Genomic DNA, 19,689 nt, shown 5'->3' with positions numbered 1-19,689 from the left:
ATTTTTCCTTAAATGATGATTGATTGATTTATCATTTTATTTATCGAGCATAATATTTTGCTTTGGATTATAATTTTGGCATTGTTTTCCATATATATGAATTTTGGATATGAAATTGTTATGCTCGGATTTGGATTTATGAATTGTTTTCGGTAATATGAATTGATTTTCGGAGATTAATTATGATTTATCTCGATTTTGATTTGGGAAATGGATTCGTGATACTATTTTTGGACGTTGAGCTTTCGATGTTTATCTCCGATAAATGATTACTATTTGAAATTATGATTTATATGAGTTTCGACGAATTATTTTTCGAAGTGATTTACGGAATTTAATATTATATTTTTATTCGTCGATTTTGAGATTCTGAAATATTATCGGAGATGAGATTTTCAATGGAATTATAGTTATCGATTATTTCTTGCCTATTTGTTATGAGTTTGAGAATATTTTGGCATGCGGGGCCACGTCATTGGAATATACTTATTTTTCTCGTGAGAAATTGGGGAAGCTTTATGGATTTATGGATTTACTGGTTTTCGATTATTTTCTTCACCATACTGGGGTCGTTCTATAGTGTCTCCTCCTCACTTACTTTGTGTTTGTGTGTGGCAGTCGAGGTGATTTATTCTCCTCCTCACGTGAGTGGTAGTCGAGGTTATTAGTTCTCCTCCTCACACAATCTATGTGTGAGTGGTAGACGAGGGTAGAGCCTAAGGGGCTCTTATTATTACTTGACTAGCGGGGCTAGTTCGATTTCTCTTAACCAGCGGGGCTGGTATGTTTTCACGAGATTTTTAGTTTAAAGAAATATGTTTTATAAACGTTGCATGCATCGATGTTTTATAAATTTAAGGACTAAAATTTGTTTAGTCCCTGTACTATAAGTCGGTCGTCGTTTCAGTCTTTGATATTTTCAATTAATCTAAAAAGTCCCTAATGTCACAATTTTACTCTAATCGGTACAGTCCGTCGAATTGGTCCGTTTGTAGGCTTATGTGGCAATAAAATGTTGGCCAACTCAGCGCCACGTAAGCCTTCGTAATAGCAAAATGTCCATAATGCCCATGGCCTCTATTACGGGTGTTAGACCCCAGACCCCAGACCCCAGACCCCAGACCCCTAATCCTCAAACAAACCCCAAAATTAAAATTCCCGTTCGTTGCTCCCAACCCCAACCCCGTAATCCACAAACCCAGAAATCTGATTGCGTTCCCGTCGAAATTCATAAACCCGAAGCTAGAAATTGAAATTTGGGTGCAATAGGGAAGAAGAATCGCAGCCCGATTTGAAATAGAGGCCGACATCTAAAGGTGGCGCTATGGTGGTGAACGACGGCGACGTCTGGGTTCCTCGAGTTGTAGGAGGCGAGAAGGATGACATCCCTGATTATGGTGAGTATCGAATGCGCCCGATTTGCCGCATTTGTTATCCGATCGAGTTGGGGTTTAGGTTTCTAGGGTTTGTTCGAAAAAGCTAGGGTTTTAAAGTTTGGGTTTTCTGCTCTAAAATATCATTTTCGAGTGATTGGTTTGTGATTTTGATGATATGGGTTGATGGAATTGATTTATAGGGTTTCAAAAAAATTTGGGGTTTTGTAGTGGTATTTCGTGCTGGGTTGTTAGGGTTTAGGTTTCTAGGGTTTGTTCGAAAAAGTTGTGTGATGCCCCGGAAATTCATAATTATTTTCCGAGGAATTTCCGGAATCTAATTTATGGTTGTTGGACGGTTTCGTGGCTCGTGGACGGAGCGGAAGTGTTTCGGACGAATTAATTATTCGAAAAGTATGACTTTAGGGGGGATTCTCCAAAAACTTCCTTCACGAAAGTTGTAGAGCGCGTCGATACGAGTTCGTGGATATGTGGAACGCGGAAATCGGAGTTAGTATGAGAAAGTTATGGCCATTGGAAGGAATTTCCATTTTGGTATAAATAGAAGTTTCCCGAAGGAGAAACTTACTATTTTCATAAGTTTCCTTTTCCGGAAAAACCATTTCCTTTCTCTCTCTTTTCTCTCGGCTGCTACCTTCAGAATCGAAGATATCCGGCTGACCCGACCCGGACCCGGTCGATCCGACCCGACTTTTCCGGCGAGCTCCGGCCATCTCCGGCGACGAGACTTTCCAGATCAGTTCGCCTCCTCCGTGCGCTCCTCCCTGTGGTGTTCTCTAGCACTGATTCTCGGTGGTGACGGCGATAGAAGGCGGTGCAGATTGGAGTTTTCGGACCCGGTCGGAAATCCTTGTTCCGACGTCGGCGGGGCTTCAAGTTGAGCTTGGGAAGCTCAGAGCAGCCTCCTTGATCGATCCTTGGTGGTTGTTTGGATCGATTCACGTGAAACTTTGATCAACTCGGATTGGATTACTGTTCACGGCTTGTGAGGTAGTTTTCGATCCCTTAAGCTTGTTTTCTGACTTCGATCCAGTTATGAAAGTTCACATGCATGCTTAGATGAAGCTTTTTGATGTTGGGAGTTTTGTGAAATAATGAGTTTTGGCCGGCGGCGGTGCGCCTCTGCCTGTGGCGGCGTTCCGGCGGTGTTCTGGCCATGTATGGGACTGTTTCTGGTATTATATGTCCTCTACTCGTCGATACGAGCGTTTCGATATATAATATGCAAATTTTGGAGTTCGAATGGATTTGTTATGATATTTGCCGTTTCATATCGGCGAATTTATTCGATCCGTGAGGATTCGAGCGTCCGATCGACTTGTGGATTGGTCACATTGATCCTGGACGTATTCCGGAGACTTTGGGGAGGTCTCGGATGTGGTTTTGCCTCGATTGGCGCCACTTTGGGGATTTTAGTTCAAAACAGGGGTTTCGAACTTAAATCAAATGTGAATCGTTACTAAGTTGGAACCGTATGTGATTAGGTACTTGACGAAGTATTTGGACGAGTTGTTGGTGATAGTTTTGGTTCGGTTCTGTATTGAAGACACAGCAGGAGTTCGAGGTGAGTAATCTCACGAAGTTCATATCACGAACGGGCTCACCATACTGTTTTGAGAGTTATTTAGTTAACTGCAAACTATAGTTGGTATTAGTGGGCATTCCTGAGAGGATGACTACGTATATATATATTTACGTGAAATATATATGTTTTGGTGGTTTGTGGATTTTGAAACAATATGCATGAAATGATGCTTTTTATTGTTTTGGGTTGTGACTTTTGGAAAACAAATGATTGTGGAAATGTTGATTTTGATTTGTTTTGAAAAGCGTGTGATTTGTGTATTTGAGGAACACTTTAGTTCGCGGGTGGTTTATTTAAATATGGGTTTTTACCGGGAGTAATTGATAGGGATAAATTACGGGGAATCTTTCATTTTAGATTCGTGTAACATTTTGGGTCCACTGTGACTCCTTTAATGTTTTGGTATTTATACCGTGGGTCCAAAAACTTACGAGTTGAGGATCGTGGGTGGGAAAATCGGGAATCCACGCCTTTGGCCGGGTTAGTGGATACGATCAGTTAGAGCTCTAGTCTGTCCGCCGTGTTTGTTTATTGATTTAAACGTGATTTGAGTGGGTTTATCCCGTGATTTGTTTATTGATTTAAACGTGATTTGAGTGGGTTTATCCCGTGATTTGTTTATTGATTTAAACGTGATTTGAGTGAGTTTATCCCGTGATTTGTTTATTGATTTAAACGTGATTTGAGTGGGTTTATCCCGTGATTTGTTTATTCATTTAAACGTGATTTGATTGAGTTTATCCCGTGATTTGTTTATTGATTTAAACGTGATTTGAGTGGGTTTATCCCGTGATTTGTTTATTGATTTAAACGTGATTTGAGTGAGTTTATCTCGTGCTTTGTTTACTGAATTTAAACGTGATTCGTGTGAGTTATTCTCGTGATTGGTGTGAGTTGTGTGTGGTTTGAGTTACTCATACGGGCTTGCAAAAGCTTACCGGGTTTGTTGTGTGGCAACCCGGTGCACCATTCCAACGGTGTAGGGGTTAATCCTGCAGGTTAGGATAATCGTGCTGAAGCTGAGGTAGTGCCTTTGCAGCTTTCCGGTAGGAAGCAAATTTTGTGACTTTATCATTATTGGACTTCCGTTGTAGTGAGCTCTGAGGAGCATTTACGTTTATCTTGTTGTTGACAATTTAATTCGTAAGCTTGTGTAATATATAACTCTTTGGTGCGAGTGTATATTAACTTTGAGGGTTCAGGGCATCAATATGTGTGTAAGATTAAGGGAAAAAGATTTCAGGTATTTTGTATTGATGACTGGACGTTCACGCATATATAATTATGGGGTTATATATATACTGATTTTCATGTGTGTAAAATCAGGGGCGTGACAAGTTGGGGTTTTCTGCTCTAAAATATCACTTTCGAGTGATTGGTTTGTGATTTTGATGATATGGGTTGATGGAATTGATTTATAGGGCTTCAAAAAAAAATTGGGGCTTTGTAGTGGTATTTCGTGCTGGGTTGTTGAAATTGGGGGTTTTAATATTGGGTTTTAGGGCTTAGGTTGACCAAGTTGTTGTTGTATATCCTTGTATAATCTGATGTTGAGGTTTTAATATTTAGATTTGGGTCTTAATGGTGTGAGTGGTCCTAGTAAAGAGTAATGCAAAGAGTAAATAATGATGGATGATGGGTCTCCCATGTGTGAGTGCAGATGTGAATATATGTGTGCTGGGGACCCTTTGTTTTTTTTTGGCCCTTTCTGTTTTGGCTTGTACCTCTTTATGGAGGCAAGCCAATTGGTTGTGTAGACTTTATGAGGACATTCTTTACATTTTACAGCTTATGTTTTTTGTTTTTGCTGCAAAAGTATGTTTGAATAGTGGATTTTGAACTTGGGAACTTGTATGGCTAAAGGTTATTTACTGTTAGGGTTATTAACTCACTTTTGGAACTGACTTTTGCAGCACATCCGGACTATTTCACAATGAAGGTTTGGCATGGAGGCTGCAAAAGGGGAGAAAAATATGTTGGCGGGAAGGCAGATTACTATGACAACGTCGACAAAGATCGGATGTCTCTTGTAGAGGTGGATAATATGGTGACGGGGATTAATCCAGCTTATGCTGCTCAAAGGATTGACTATTGGTATAAGGTAGGCAGTGAAGATGATGAGTTCATGAAGCTGGAAACTGATGTGGATGTAGTTACAATGTGTACAGCAGTGCCACATTGGAGGCTAATTATTATGTACTTGGATCACATGGAGCTGCATGAGGCATTTGGGGATGAAGATGAAGATGTCTTCATGTATGAAGACTTTTTTTTCAATCAAGGTGGAAGCAGCGGTGTCGTGATAGAAGAGCTGCCGCAGGAGCCCAGAAAAAAGGCAACTTGTGTAATTACAGAACTTCCTGATGAGCCAAGACCTGGTAGGAGCAAGGGCGTAATAATTAGGGAGGTTGAGGACTGTGTTCCTACTCAAGCAAGCACTGCTTATGGCATTGGTCGAAATGACAAAGGAAAACAGAAGTTGTTAGAGTATTCTTCAAGTTCAAAGCAGAAACAAAGTGGTGTAAGTCACTCAAGTTTAGGGCAGGTTTCAAGTGGTGTACGGCAATCAAGTTTAGGGTTGGAGTCAAGCCAAGGAAATGTTCAGTCAAGCTTAGGTCAAGGATCAAACATTATAGGAAGCAGTGGTGTATATGAGGGAGGTGAGAGGATCAAAGATATTGATGAGATGGATTATTTGCAGACATTTGGAGGGTTGTTGGAGTATGAATGTGAAGATTATCAAGAGCATGAAAAAGACAGTGACGATGATGATTACAACCCTTTGGCAGAAGATGAGGATTATGACCAGTATGGGGTAGATGATGATGAGTGGCTGGAGGATGTGGAGCAAGAAAAGCCTTCACGAAGAACTACACATGAAGCTGCAAGTGTTCCTCAAGTACCAGACTTTGAGGATAATGAGGATATGTTTGTTGAAGAAGGATCAGATGAAGAGCAGCCGGATTTTTTCATTAATTCTGATGGGGAGCAGGAAGAAGTTGGTCTAGAGTTTAACCCGAAAACAGACATGAAGAGGCCTGTTTTCAAATTAGGGATGAAGTTTGGTACAGTCCAGATCTTAAGGGATGCTTTGAGGGAAATGGCTATACAAGGAGGCTGGGAATATGTTTACATTAAGAATAACAAAGTAAGGTTACGGGTTGTCTGCAAGGAGGATGATTGCCCTTTCGAGCTGTTTGCTTCTAAACTGCAGCATGAGGCTACTTTGATGATCAAGGGGTATAATTCAAAGCATACTTGCACAAGAAAATTCAACAACAAAATGGTGAAGCTGAAGTACTTAACTACAAAGTTCAAGGACCAGATAGCCATGAATGAAGCATGGAAACCAGGTATGAATTTTCTGAAAAGTTCTTATTCCATTCATGATGCTATGAGGATATTGTATTGATGCTTGTATGATCATTTGACTGTTGTTGTATGTTATTGCAGATTCACTAGCTAAGACAATGTCTGCCAATATTAAAGCAAGGGTATCAACTCAAATGGCTTATAAGGCCAAGAGGACAGCTTTGCTGGAGGTTGAGGGTTCTATAAGATACCAGTTTGCAAGGCTGAAGGATTATGGCAGTGAGCTTAAGAGGGTGGATCTGGAAACTACCATAGATATAAAGTGTGATTTCAGCAACACAAGGAAGGAACCACTCTTCAAAAGAATGTACATATGCTTGGGAGCTTTAAAGAATGGAATAAAGGCTGGTTGTAGAAGTGTCATTGGATTGGATGGAGCACACTTGAAAAGCTGTTTTGGAGGGCAGCTTCTGACTGCTGTTGGTGTAGATGCCAACAACACAAGTTGGGTTGTTGCATATGCAATGGTGGAAATTGAGAGCAAGGACTCATGGACATGGTTTCTGGAGCTTTTGTGCAATGACCTAGACATCAAGGAAGATGGAGCAGGATGGGTGTTTATTAGTGACAAACAAAAAGGACTGAAACCGGCATTTGAAGAGGTTGTACCAAGTGCACATATAAGGTTTTGTGTAAGGCATATGTGGACTAATTTCACAAAGCTATTTCCTGGAAAAGTAATGAAGGATCAAATGTGGAAGTGTGCCAAGTCTACTACTTTGCCTTACTATCAGAATGACATGGAGGAAATGAAATCCCTTGATAAGGATGCTTATGATTGGATGACAGGTACTCCTACTTCAGTTTGCACTTTTCAATTAGAATATGTTTCAATGGTTTTAATTTCTGTTTTGTTTTGCAGATGACGAGAGGCCTCCAAAACATTGGTGCAGACCTTTCTTTAACACAAGTGTCAACTGTGACATTATGGACAATAACTTATGTGAGAGTTTCAATGGTTGGCTTGTGGAAGCTAGGAAGAAGCCACCTATGACCATGTTTGAGGAGATAAGGGTCAAGCTTATGAAGAGGATTCAAATGAGAAAGGAGAAAATGGAAGCTTTCCAAGGAAACATCTGGCCCAAGCCGAGGAAAGTGTTGGAGAAGAATAAGATCAAGGCTGCAACAGATTGTATTCCCACTTTCAATGGTGGTGATGAAGCTGAGGTTGAAAATATAGAAGGAACCAAGAATGTTGTGAACATGAGGCATAGGACATGCAGCTGCAGAAGATGGGACTTGACTGGAATCCCATGCAAACATGCAGTTTCTACCATACACTTGAGGAGGCATGACCCAGATGATTATGTGGCAGATTGCTACTTGAAGAAGACCTATTTGGCTATCTACAACAATCTTATAAGGCCTGTTAATAGCATGGATATGTGGCAAAGAAGCGATGATCCACCAATCCTACCTCCACAATATTCAAGGCAGCCAGGAAGGCCAAAAACAAAGAGAATTAAGGATGCTTCAGAAAAGGCTCCAAGTGGTGAGGGTAAGCTTCGAAGGCAGCAAAGATCTCTTAGGAGTGGCAATTGTGGCCAAGTAGGGCACAATATGAAGACATGTCAGAGGCATTTGCCACCAAAGGAAAAGAAGACTGCTGCTGTTTCTAGGAAGAGGAAGGTCAGCAGTGAAGACGGCCAAGGTTCTGAAAATCAGGTAATTTTGAACCAGTTGATTGTTATTTTGAAGTTTGGTATATATCTCTTCATTTGTGTCATTTGATACTGTTTTTGCTTGCTGCAGACTAAGAAAGGGAAAAAGTGTCCTTTGACTGCAAATCAGTTGAGGATCAAAGCCAAAGAAAGAGCCGAGTATCAAAGGGTAAGAATTCAGTCCAAAATAAGGGAAAAAAAATGTCATTTTTGAGTTCAGCTTTAACTTTGTTTGATCTCGTTTGGTTGACAATGGCTTATTGCTGAAATATGACCAGAAAAAGCTTGCTGCTGCCAAGGCTGCAAAGTTGGCAGCAAACAGGTCTGCCCACACAACATCAACATCAAGGCCTCAACAAGCTGCAAGCAGACCTACAACCTCAAGGACTCAACCAACTACAACTGCCCCAACAAGTTCCAGGCCTCCACAAGCTTCGACACCATCAACCAACAAGGCAGCAACTTCAACAAGGTCATCCCAAAGGATCAGGGAGAGATCAGGTACGGGAGATGGAAACTAGTGGTTTAATAGACCTGTTTCGATTAGATTAATGCAGCAATTGATTGTGGACATCCCTTTTTTTTTTTGCAACTATGTGTTTTCTCACTTAGTTGCTAGCTCTAATCTTTTGCTAAGATGATTAGAGCTAAATTAATGTCAACCTTGAACTACTGATGAGGGATGTAATTAATGCTCTAATTTTGTTTTTGGTTAATTGGATCTTTTTCAGAGCTTGCTGCACAATGCATTATTTTCAATGAAAGTGAATGCTTTTTAGTTAATGGAATGCGTTTTGGTTAGATTACTGTTTGAATGAGGTTGAATGCTTTTTAGTTTATTCTATTTGATGAACTGTGATTCTTGTTGGTAGAGTTTCAATATATATGCTGTGTTTGTTGCTGCTGTAGTTGGGGATTTAGAGTGAAAAATTCATTGATTTTGGAGTTATTTTTGGTGAAGAATGAGGGAAAATGCAGGGGGGTATATTGGACAATTTACTTTATACCTGGCATGTAAACTGCTGAGTTGGCGTGGCTTCGAGTGCCACATCAGCAAGTTAACGGTCCAAATTAACGGAATGTTAACGGAGTGGACCGATTAGAGTAAAATTGTGACATTAGGGACTTTTTAGATTAATTGAAAATGTCAGGGACTGAAACGAAAAAAAGGTCATAGTACAGGGACTAAACATAATTTAATCCTAAATTTAAATAAGTGGGAAAGTATTCAAGTTTGCTTCATTTAAATTATCTTGATTATTTATTTTTGTCCACTCACACTAACATGTTTTTCAATACTTTTCCCCTGGGCCCTTAGGTTTCAAATGCCCAGTTTGCAGGCTAAATTAGTTGAGGTCGGGCGTACATGGAGTTGAGGCATAGTAGTCACTGCTTCTGCATTGAAGGATCTATCAATCCTTTACCCTCTTTATTTTTATTCTAGTATACCTTTTGTTTTAGAATTGCTCTGATAACTTGTGGGATTAATGTTGTTAAGCTGAGATTTGTGCAATGTGAATTTGAAGATGTTGTGATTTAGGGAGCAGGGTGGCTCTAGGAGTTAAGGGGATGGATTGCTTAGAAGTGTAAATGTCTTTCTACTGGTCTTGGGTAGTCCACTTTTAGGGGAAATTCTGCCAAATTTTTAGTAAAATTTCTTCTAAGGTGGGCCCCGCAGGGCCAATTCGGATTTCAGGGTGAAGTTCAGGGCGGGTCCTGTCATGTCGAGTATTAATCAGAGCAGCCGATAAATAGGCCTCTGGTCAGTTGAACGATCCAGAAGAGTCGAGAGAGGATCGAAGCTCTCTAACCCGGAATGAGACCCGAGGACCCGGTTTTGTGACCTAGCCGTACTTCTGCCGTCAGGCCACCTCCGGCCGGCGGACTGGTCACCTTATCTTTGTCTCTCCATCGCCGACAACCCTTTAGTCTTGGATCATCCATGCATCGGACAAGGGAGGAGAATCAACAATCGAAAGCTTGAAACTTTTCTGGCGAATTTCAACGAATTCCGGCGACTCTGGCCACCGTTTGAGCTGCATGTGGTATGAATCTTACTCCTCTCGCCACGCTCTACACGATGTCCTAATTAGTTTTTCGAAAGGATCGATTTTGATTGATTAAGTTTCTGGGTTGGTTCGGTCTCGTCACGATCATTGGTGCCGGCGGCGGTTCTGGCATTTCTTGGCTTTGTTTCTGGTTCGACTGCTTCTGTATATGAGGCTTGACCTCCATTAGAGTTAAATTCTGAAGTTTTTTGGGTTGTGGACGTCAAAGCTTGGATACCAGTTCATCATCAAGTTCTTCATCAAATTCTTAGAAGGCTATTACCGAGTTGGATTGGAAGTTTGGATTTTCCACCTGCAAACACTGAAGGTAATTCAGAAGTTCTGTCAAAGTTGATAATCCCTGAAAATTGAGGAATTGTGTGGGCTGCGATGTTGCTTGCTTATGCAGAATGGGTTATTTGTGTTATAGTATTGGTTGTGATTGCCAAAGCATGACTGTCTAATTAAAGTTTGGCTGTTGTTGCATCTGTTATTGGTATTGTAACTGTGGACAATAGACTTGTTTTACTAGTTAGATTGGAAACATAAAGACTAAGACAAAAAAGGAAAGAATTTGATGAGGTTTGGGTGCCCTTAGTGTTTTGGGTACACCACATTTGAGAATGGAATTTTTGGGTGTCCATAGTAATTCCATCGAGTTACTATGCGACGAATTGTTAAGTAAAAATTGGAATCTTTTGTTGATGAAACTGTAAATAATTTGCTCGTGCGGTTTGTTGATTGATAATAAGTAAAGAAAGAAAAATAACATATTGGTGGCCTTAGAAAATTTCGGGTACACCTAATATGTTTGGAATTAAGTCGCTGTTTGATTTACTTCGACATAGTCGTATTTGGTCGATATCTTAATTTTCAAGTAAAATGTTTGGTAATTGGGATAATTATCGAACTTGTTGTGATTGGTCAAACTTGGTCATTCCTGGTCATTCCTGGAAAGGTTAGTCAAGCCTTGGTCAACTCCTGGTCAAACCAGAAAAAGTTGGTTAGATGATTTATTAATCGTCGAGGTTTCAAATATGGTTCAATAAATTATTAATGATTGAAATGTCGGAACTTAGAACTCTAGTTACCCAAGGAACGGAAGGTTCGTGACTCTCAGAGTACATGAGGAAAAACATCGGAATCCAGGTAAGGGATTCGGGACTCTCCTCGATGTGTGATTTTATTTCGTTAAGTTGTTTTTAATATGATGCATATTGGTTCAAATCTAGTCGAGGTAGAGTTTTAGTTGAGCAGCGAGGTCGAAAGCTCATCCCTACAATAGTGTGGATGTTGGTACTGTGCATTGGTGACTGGACAATAGCAGATGGAGCTGGGTGGGTGGAACAAGATCGGTAAACCATCTTTTGGACTTTGTTTTACATTCTATTTCTCGAATTTCATGTTTCGAAACTCATTGGAGGCTAGTCTGGTGTCGAATCTAATTATTTTGAAACTCCGCTATGCGTAGGCCTGGGCGTCTGGACCTGAGAACCCGACCCAAACCGATAAAAAAAGCCCGATTTGGTTTGGTTTTGTGTTAGAAAATATCGGTTCGGTGCAAAGACCGACCCGCATTTGATACGGGTAAAAAAAGCGCGCAATTTAACCCTGTAAAATGTCATCGTTAGTATATGGTAAATAGGGATCGTTCTAACCGGGGATTGAGGGTACACATGTAATTGCAAAAACAAATAAAGAATTAATAAATGTAAAAAGTATTATTTACAAAAATAAAACAAAGAATAGAAATATATACAAGTAAACACAAACAAGGGGGGTTTAGAATTAAAATCAAAAATTAAATAAATAAAATAAAGAAAAAGTAAAAACATATATACAAGGGTGGAACGCAAGGAACAAAGATCAAAACCACAATCATATGCAAGAAATCCAATCACAATTCCTATAGTTGATTTTCTATGTCATGAGAAAGAAGTTGACCATATGAAACATTAGAAAGCAAACGATTTCCCATTTTTTACTTTCCTTGAATGATTAATCTAAGTGAAAGCACCTAAATTAATCCTATTGAACATGCAATCATAGTCTAGAAAGCTAGCTACTCAAGAACACATTCAATGCATGAAGAACAAAGAAATGATGTCAACCAAAGTGCACAACCTAGTATGAAAAAGTTCATCTATTTGCAATCCTCCTTAATTGATTTCGACTTTTGTCCAAAGCCTTTACTACTTAAATCTAGATCCAATTACATGCATATATCCTAAGTTGGCCACCAAAGAACACATACATATAAAAGTTTTCTGTAATCCAAAATCAATCAAGCAATCTCACATAAGCAACATAAAAATCAACATATAAAGAAATTGCAACTTTATTTTAAAACATATAAATCGGCTTTAAACTTTGCCCTTAACGTCATGTTAACTAGAATTCATAACTCTACGAATCAAACAAAGGAAAATAAAAGCAAGTATGAAATACACCGTGAAAGATGAATGACAAGCCTTGAGACGAAGAACTTGAAGATCATTGAAAGCAAGCAATCTTCTAGGGACGACACAAGGATGGATGGTGGCTAGGATCTTGATGTATTGCATGACTTCTTCTCCTCCTTGCTTGAGACGCAGAGCTTCTGAAGACTAGAGAATGGAGAGAATTTTTCTGATGTTTATTTTCTGAGGGAGAGAGGTGTCTTGTTGTGGTGTTGAGAATGCTCCTATTTATAGGAGGATGGCAACTTAGTCTCCAAGTCTTCAAGATTGATCCACACAGCATTAACCAATCAGATAATGCCACGTCAGCTCTGCTATGTCATCCAACCAATCAAAAAGCTCCAAAATCAATCCCTAATATATTGTTGCTGAATTTTCCATGATTTAATCTGATTTTATTCACAATTTTCGGCCAAATATCTAGGCATGAACCTAGACAATGTATCTGGATGCATTTTGGACCTTTTCTCCCTTAAATCTCTCCATGGCTTTATCCTTAACATCCTCCCCTTGATTTTCTCTTGATTTTCACATTAAAACTGCATATTTTAATTCCTTAATTTCGGCCAACATATCTTGAGGGAATTAAGGAACGAATTTGGACTTGTTTTGAGCCTTTTCTTGTTGCACAATCCCTTGAAACTCTCCCTTGATATTCTCAATGTAATCTCCTTGATTCTCTCCTGATATCTTTAAGCCATGTGATCTCCTAATGCCTTCAGGTTTCCTAGCCTCATCAGGATTCCTGCGTTGACTGGGATTCCTAGTCGGACCAGGAATACTCCATTTCTTCATTTCAGCTCATTTCCTTGTCATTTTCTCCGGTGTACCTAGAAAATAGAAACTAAATTAAAATTTATTTATTTAAGGAAATAACTAAGTAAAATATGAGGAAATAACTATTAAAACATCGCATTAATATGCTCCTATCAGCATTACAGTTTATCGGGTCGGTGTCGGGCTTGATATTTTTCTGGACAGAAAGACCGACCCGAACTGAATCATCCTTCTCCACATCCTCATCTACCTCCATGTCCACCGCAGCCAAACTCTTTTCATTCCCTTTCTTCCTCTGCTCTTTCTTCTTCTCTCCTTTCGACCACAATTTCGACATAGCCCTAGGTTGCATCACCTACAAAAACTCCTTAAGCTTAGGATCATCAATCTCATCCTCATCCTCACTCCCCTTCTCTCCCATGCCGCCCCGGCTTTTCCTGATGGCTTCTTGAGCTTGAAGCTCGGAGCGGAGTAGATCGAAGTCATTGAGATCTTCTTCCCACCGGAGGTGTAGTGACCGTGGTGTAGGTGGTGAGAGATCGGTATACAGAGATATCGGCTTGTTTCGGCTAGTTGATAGGTATACGGATTTTAGCAAGAATTTGGAGAAAATAGCCGGAAGAAGAAAGAATTTGATGAAAGAGGAGGAGGAAGAATGAACTAGAAGAAAGAGGAGAGTATTATGCAGTTGATGAAAGACGAGGAAGAGGAAAGAATTGAAGAAAGAATATGGATTTTCGGTGAGGATGATCTAATGATGTTGATTTGATGATGGAATATATGGTAATTGGATGAGGATGATCTGATGTTGATATGAAGTAGAATTGTAGAAGAAGAAGAAGTGTCGAAGAAGACGACTAGAAAAGAAAGAGAGAGTAGAAAGTAAAACAGGGTTCTGGGTTCTGTTTCGTTTTACTTCTATCGCCTAGGACGAAATAAATATAAACTTTGCACATATTATACTGAGAGCATCTTGTGCTCCAGTGGTTGGGAGCAAGGGATTCGTGTAAGAGGTCGGGGGTTCAAACCTCACCTCTTACCGAATTTTGTGTATATTTTTCATATTACGGGATTTACTGGATTTTGGGCCAGAAAAGCCCGAAGACAGAACTGGCCCGTTTGGGATCGGTTTTTGTGGTGACCCGAGAGGGGGGTCCCACAGCGCCGCGACTCCGAGCCAATGAGGAATCGACATGTCACGAATGACATCTCAATAGCTCATCAACCCGAAACCGCAAGGCCTTTTGAGTTTGGGTTGTTGGTTTACAAAACACTTTCTTGGACAAATCACTCTAGCAACCTAACAACATATTTTCAAAAGCGGAATTCAGAGTGGGCTAAAGGATTTGGGCTTAAAATGGGAGCCCAATTTGGAAAATAAAACAGATCACTAAGTAACTAAAAGTATGGGAGACGCGCCCCAGGGTTACGGGTCTCCCGGAATTTTTGTAAACGAGTAGGAAATAAATAAAAAGTAAATAAACAAGCTACTACAAAATCCGGTTAAGGACCAAAACCTTCTTTTGATAAAACTAAAGAGAAATGCGCCAAGCCGTGCCATGTGCCTCCCCTGTACGCTTCCCGACCACATGCTCGAAACCTGCACACTATAGTAGGGGTGAGCTTTCGTCCTCGCATGCCCAGTAGGGGCCGACCCAACCATGCTAGGTTTGAAAAATAAGATACTTGAAAATATTTACTACATAATATTGTGCACGTTTATCGAAAAATGCTTTAAGAAAAGTGGCAACCACAAACATTCGTTTTCTTTCATAAAACATGTGCAGTATGCTTCACACACTTGGAGCTCCGAGATACTTACCTGCCGGCTAAAATAAGATAAATCAGTGACCGACCTGGTTCGTTCTGAGTACGAGAACCAGCCAACTACTCTGTAGTCTTTGTGACTACAAGTAGCGAAAGTGTCCATTTCCTGGCTCTGAGTCTCCTATGACTGGTTCACTGTCTGTATTTGCTTTTCCTTGACAAACATAGGAGCACAGCCCCCTCCGGAGGTTCACGGTTATCGACACCGTGGGATCCCTAGGAATCAACGCGTCTAGGTCCCATTCACTTTCAGGTCACAAGTACACATACAAGGGTACAGTATCTCAACATGCAAGTCTAGCCTCGGTTTTCGCAATCAACAATTATCAGTTCTGAAAACACATGTATCACGAGGCATCGACTGATGAACAACCAAAAACGTTCTTGCAGGCAACATACTATCATAGTATAGCATTCCACATATACTGAAAAGCCTCTAACAAGGAAGGGACAGCTCACCCTACCTGGAATTGGAGTGCTCGCCCAATCTTAGCCTCGTTTCCGACTTTCAATACTTCTTCCAATTTCATGTGCACACGCTCGAGTCCTTTATAATAAAATTAAACCAATAAGTAATAAACTCATAATTTCAGATTGTTCAATTCCTTTATAAATTACCAATTTATCTCTAACCAATAATTATTGGTAACCATTCCCAAACAATTCACTTAACGTAATAAGCGCATTCGGGATATGGTGATCGTACTTCTTTCCTTAGTGTAATTCGGGTCAACCGAGTTGACATTTATACTTAGTCTTTAAACCTTAAGCAAAAAGATAAATATCAATTACCATTCCCGAATCATTACATTCCTACACTAATTTTGGGATATGGTGCATTAGAGTACTTCGGGCTACCTTGTTTCAATAATCTAAATTGACTAAATGAAATCCATTATTTTCATTATCGATTTTTCCTTAACCTTGTTCACAACATAACTCATTTTTCATTAACGGTCCATTCTCATTTCTCAATTTCTTTTTATGTCGCATCACATAGTAATTCTATCGAATTTACTATGGACACCCGATACATACTCTAACCGTTTCTGCACACCCACAATTATTCTCTTCACAACCATCAACATAACAAAATGTCTTAGCAAACCTTAACCAAAACATTTACTAACAGAACCAGAAACAATCCCAAACCACCATTTCCAATCCAATTTATTATTCTCACAACCACAGATTCACAGTAAGCATACTCAACATTCAATCAACCAAATCTCCAATTCAAGTTTACAACACCAGGTTATTAACTCATCCGGATTTACTTTCCAATTCAAACATAAACTTCCAGCAACCAATTTTAGACTTCACAATGTAAATCAATCAATATCAACCCAACCAAACCAACAGAGTTTGCTTAACTTCCCATTATCACCAGAAGAGAAAAACTTGATTCAAGGGCCGACATATACCTTCGGAAACGAACTCAGTTTCCCGGAATTCCTTGCTGAAATTTGACTGATGATCCAGCTGCCAATAACCTAACAAGCTTCACAATTTCTCTTCTACAGGTGCAGTCAGGACGGGAACCAAGCCCAGAGAGGTCGGAGCAGTCGCCGGCATCGAAGAACATGGCGGAGCCGAAGCCAACCCAGAAACCCAATCAGTCAAAATCGTTCGAATTGAAAAACTAATTGGCCCAACGTGTAGAGAATGACGAGGGGATCGATTTTCATACCACATGCTGCCAATCGGTGGCCGGAGTCGTCGGAATTTGCAGAGCTCGCCGGAGGATCTTCAAGCTTTGGATCGTCGATTCTCCTTCCTTGTGTGATGCATGGATGATCCAAGGACACGGGGTTGTCGACGACGGCGAGACGAAGAGAATGGTGCCCGTGCGCCGGCCGGAGATCAGAGAAAGTGGAGGAGCAGTGGTGTCGTGACTGTGGTGGTCGCGTGCGGTGGCTGCCGGCGGTGCATGTCGACGGTAAGGCTCGGGTTATGGTCGGGTTTAGGTACTGCGTCGATTGGAGGAGGCGGTGTGGCGAGATGGTGGCCGGAGTTGGAGTCTCCGGTGGTGGCAGAGAGCGAAGATGAGAAAGAGATGGGTCGGGGAGAGAGAGAAGAGAGGTGAGGCCGAGAGGGGAAGAAAGAGTTTTGAGATTTTGGGGTTTTTCTAACCATTTATACTAGCGCGTGAGCAATGTCGAATTTGCCCTCGCGTCAAATTACGTAATACTCCCTGCTGATCGCTTTCGGGTTTTCGGGCTCGTAACTTTTATTCGTTTTTCACCAACGATTTCTCGAACAGATTCAATATTCAAATTCGCTACAACCCAATTCATATCCTATTCCAATTTACTTCGACAATTTGTCTCGATAAATTCTAGTAACAATTTAGGCCCAAATAAAAGAACATTGGCCCAAACTTAAATCACATGGCCCAAATTAAAGAATCTCGTCACCAAAGAAATCTTCGAACTCAACTCCTTCACTTGAGTGACCTTGTGAAAAAAAATCTTATTGGCGAAAAATTTACCTTCAAAAATTAAACAAAATTTTCGGGGGCTCACAGTTTTTGTCGGTTTCGATTTTTGAAAAAGCCCGAATCGGCCCTTACAGATTATTTCGGGCTCGGTCTCGGTTTCACCAAATTTCGGGCCCAACCAGACCTGAGCCCAGGCCTAGCTGTGCGTTTAAGAAAAGTTTATCAAACAAAATGCCTAGCGGTTTTCTAGGATATAAATCGAGCGTTCGGTTTATGTTTTAGACACTTTGCGGCACTGTGACGTGCTTACGCTGGTGAGGTGCAGCTTGGAACATTACAGAAAGTAGTATTAGAGCAATGCTTCTGAGTTTTCGATTTTCAATGATTTAAGATCTCGGATACCACAAAAAGTCTTATCAGCTCGTGAAAAATTTTCCAACCTTGTTGACAAGTCGACTTGAAAAATTCTTGTTCGAGGACGTGTTTCAGAACCTTCAACTTGGAAAGTTGTGAAAATTTCTAATTATTGTTTGAAATGTTTGACTTCGGGTTTCGAAATACGTTCGGAAACGTTTTCAAAGAGTGTTTCAGAAAGGTTTTCAGAAAATGTTTCGGAAAAAGGATTTTGAAATAAGAGTTGCAAAAAGCATAGGTCTTTGAAAGGCGATTTGGTAAAAAGGGTTGACTTCTAGTTAGTTTTCAAAATTTTTGAATTTCGGTGGTTATTATGTTATGTGCTTAAACCTGAGACGACCTCGAAATGCGTTTTGTCAAAAGACACGTTTGTCGGAAAAGAACAAGTTTTAGCGGAAATTATTGTTTACATTTGAGCTTACATTTGAGGTTCTTGAACAAAACGTTACACTGATTTAAATAGTTTTCCAACGTTCGTCTAGAGTCTTGATTTCTTGTTTTGTGAGATTGAAAATCGTTCAGCTATCCATAGCAAGTTCGTTTACTCTAGAGTTGTTTTCCGAACTTCGACTTATTGTTAGTCGGAACTATCGTTTGTTCTTCCTTTGGATCCCTTAATCCGGAAATCGTTATCCTTTCTTTGAAAATCGAATTATGTTCCAACTTGTCTTTAAAGTTGAACTTGTATTTGCGTGATCTTCTGTTTTTTTGAATGTTGATTAATTATTGGATTCACTTTTCAATTTGGTTGTTTTCCATTGCTTTGTTCAATGAATCCGGTTTGTTAAAATTGTGCTTGTTGTTATTGTGGTTGGACTTGGTATTTGATTCTTCTTTGGATATCTTGTCGAGTCCAGTTTACTTGCTTGCTCTCATAGACTTTGTTGTTGTGATTTAACTTGTGATCCTTTCAAGTTCAACTGTTATATGTTCATAGGTTATGTTGAATTGGTTGATGGATTCACTTTCAAATATTTGTGCATATTCCTTTGTTGAGTTAATAAGTGAATCCTGTTCATTGAAATATTGTAGGTTGGACTCGATGTTTGCATCTGTCTTGTAATCTTATCGAGTCGAGTTATCATTTATCCGCTTATTTATCCTTTGAAATTGAATGAGTATTGCCACCCAAAACTCCTCCACAGTGCATAGACCGCAGCAAAGATGTAGGCCTAGTATGAGGTAAAAATAAAGGAGTAAGGTATGTGAATGACAAACTTGTGTTTATGTAAATGTGATTGATATTGGAAATTTTTAAAAGTGATGATGTGAAATGTGGTTGGTTGTTTATTTAAGTCGTGGTGATGTTGATTCTGGATTGAAATAATTACAGCATGGGACTATGTACTAAGACCGACTTTGTTGAATAAATAATTGGTATTGAAAGTTATTCCTCATTTCAGCTTGACAATGTCATCCGAGGAAGATGAACCCATGGAATTGGAGGATTGGGATGTTGATGAGAATCCAATAGAACTTTCGTTGACACCTCCAGAAACATGGGACACATATTCTACAGTTAGTGGCCCCTCGGTTAGTTCTCATGCATATGTAGATTGGTCACCTTGGGGGCATGTGCAGCCTTTAGCTGAGTCCTCTACATCATGTTTACAGTAGCAGGAGTGGACTGTGCATCCGTATACATGCTTGTTCGCTCATAAGCTCGAGGAGAAGAAGAGGGCTGGTCAAGAAGAGTCAAATCGTGTGGTCAC

At 40.1% G+C, this 19,689-nt stretch overlaps 1 long non-coding RNA gene across 1 annotated transcript; it reads right to left on the bottom strand.

Annotated features, from left to right (window-relative positions):
• Positions 1 to 14,717: 14,717 nt before the first annotated feature.
• Positions 14,718 to 17,210, bottom strand: LOC133734503 (uncharacterized). The gene is made up of 3 exons (XR_009858372.1): positions 16,548 to 17,210; positions 15,588 to 15,670; positions 14,718 to 14,903 (listed from the first exon to the last, which is right to left on the bottom strand). It is a non-coding gene; the product is annotated as an uncharacterized LOC133734503 (long non-coding RNA).
• Between the last annotated feature and the right edge of the window lie 2,479 nt (positions 17,211 to 19,689).

Source organism: Rosa rugosa, chromosome 2 (genome assembly GCF_958449725.1).
Source record: "Rosa rugosa chromosome 2, drRosRugo1.1, whole genome shotgun sequence".
NCBI lineage: Eukaryota > Viridiplantae > Streptophyta > Magnoliopsida > Rosales > Rosaceae > Rosa > Rosa rugosa.
The sequence above is the reverse complement of the archived record's forward strand: the minus strand, read 5'-3'. Positions and strand labels throughout refer to the sequence as shown.